The sequence below is a fragment of the Chrysochloris asiatica genome, unplaced genomic scaffold, assembly GCF_000296735.1.
Source record: "Chrysochloris asiatica unplaced genomic scaffold, ChrAsi1.0 scaffold00034, whole genome shotgun sequence".
In the NCBI taxonomy this organism is placed as follows: Eukaryota; Metazoa; Chordata; class Mammalia; order Afrosoricida; family Chrysochloridae; genus Chrysochloris; species Chrysochloris asiatica.
Genome location: NW_006408552.1, coordinates 14,418,046 through 14,420,292, shown reverse-complemented (window position 1 = coordinate 14,420,292; position 2,247 = coordinate 14,418,046).

Below are 2,247 nucleotides of genomic sequence, written 5' to 3'. Positions count from 1 at the left end.
TCACTGCACTTCCACCCAATCCGCCATCTTGTTTTCTCTGTATAGTGTTTTGATACATTTTATAATCATTTTTCTGAATTCCTTCTCTGGCATTTCCAAAGCCTGCCCATCTTCTAGTATGAAGTGTAGGTCTACTTCCAGCTCATTTGCCTCAGTCAGCTTTATCTCGTTTCTGGACATGTGCTGATATGGTCATCTGTTTCTGTTTTTTGGGCATATTCAGGAGTTATCTGCGGCCTTAATACTTAGATGAGTACATATTTTAGTATATTTTATACTTTCTGATTGCCTCCAAGTAGATGTGATCAGGAAATGGACTTCCCTTTTCATTCTTCTTAAGAAATTTCAAGATGGCACTGTTGGTCATTGTGATGTAACTTAGGATTTAATTTTCAGCTAGTTTCCTTTTTTGTCTGCTTGTCCCGCTCCACAATCCCTGTTCAGGCCTTTTTTCTAGTTATAAACAGTTCAGGGCTGGATGTGGCCATTTGATTTTAAGTGGAAACTGTCTCTTTAAATTTCTAGAAGATCTGTGCGCATGCGTAGTAGAACCCTCCAAGGGTGGGGCTGGGGTGTCCGCTTGCTCAGGCACCCCTATAGTCACCAGAATGGAGGTATACAGATAGCAAGGGACTAACAAAAAGATGCCGAAAGAAAAGAATGTCCACACCTCTATATCTCCGCGTCCATGTCAGGCATCCATGGCCACTCTGATCCTTCTTCCCCTGCTTGGCCCCACACAAGATGGCGGCTCCTGGAGCAGCTGAGCATCCTGAACCAGAAAGCAATGGATTTCTTGCTTTTTCTACAAACTTCCCCAGCTGTAAGTCTTTCAACCTTCCAAATATTCCTTTATATGTGGTTGAGAGTTCTGGGACCATCCCCTAAGCCTGCTTAGTTGGGTATTCTGTGTTGTTGTTGGCGGAGCTAGCTCCTCACTGCACTTCCACCCGATCTGCCATCTTGTTTGTTCTCTCCAAAATTTTTGTTTTTAAAGAAGAGAAAGTAAGCTTTATTTATACAATTATAAGCATTTAAAAAACAAAGGGATTATTATTAATACTTGAGCCTGGCAATCTTCCCAGAGTGGTAAACCAACAAGGGCTTTGTTCTTGTAGAGACAACACAGTGGTTACAGATTCCTGCCCCCTGCTCCCAACTCCTGATGGTTGCAATGCCTTCTGAAAACTGAAGGCTCTGAGGACACCCACTGCTCTTCGTCATGTTTGGTGAGCATAGTAGTGCTTAGTAGTTAGATGGCTGGTATACTGTGTGACTCTAGTCAAAACATACAGCTTCTCTGATCTATGGCAACCCCTGTACTCCACAAGATTGCTAAGGCTATGACCTTTTAGAAGCAGTTCACCAGACCTGTGTTCTGAGATACATCTGGATGGGTTTGAACCACCAACCTTGTGGTTAGCAGTCCAGTGCTTATCCTAAAGCACCACACCAGGAAAAATCAAATGGACAAGTTCAATGTGTCTGCTAACCACACAGCTTATAGGCACCAATTTGAGACCCCAGGTATACTGATAGATCCCAGTCCCCGCCCTTTTTTTTTAATGGTTTATTGTGAATTATGTGATAATTTTACATGGGAGAACATTAGCTTTACATTCATCCTATTATACATTATTTCATTGCCATGGTTATACTCCCCTCCATGCATCATCAAACAACCAAAGGGTATACCCTGCATGTCTGCCCCAGGGTCGTCAGCACACAGCCCCTCACCCTCTCTGTGTCTAGAGTCCCCAGCTGCTCCATCTCTCCACATCATTGTCTCTGCCTCCATCTCTGGCATCACTGCTTCTCTGGGTAGGGTCCTGCTCTCTGCTCTTCTCCTTTGATGGTCCCAGGGACCTCCAATCCTGGACTGCAAACACTCCCCTCCTTTTGCTACAAAATGTCAACCTTTACATTTCCAACCCTCACAGTCAGTCCTGATAACAATTATTCACTAATGTATCACATGAGTGCTATCCACATCTCCTTTCATCAGCCCCGCCCAGACAGATTGTATACTACTCAATGAAGATGCTATCTTCCTCCATGTCCTCTGGATCTAGGCTCCCTCTTGAAAGTTTGTAAGCCAGTTACTTCTTGCCTTTGTAGCCCCTCTGATTTTGGGTAGCCAATGTCCAAGTTGCCCATCCCTTTCTACACTGTGTATCCAAGGGGTGGGAATGATCCTCACTGTAAAGATTTGTTCTCTCTTTGAGCTGCTGTATCCATTGTTGTTGT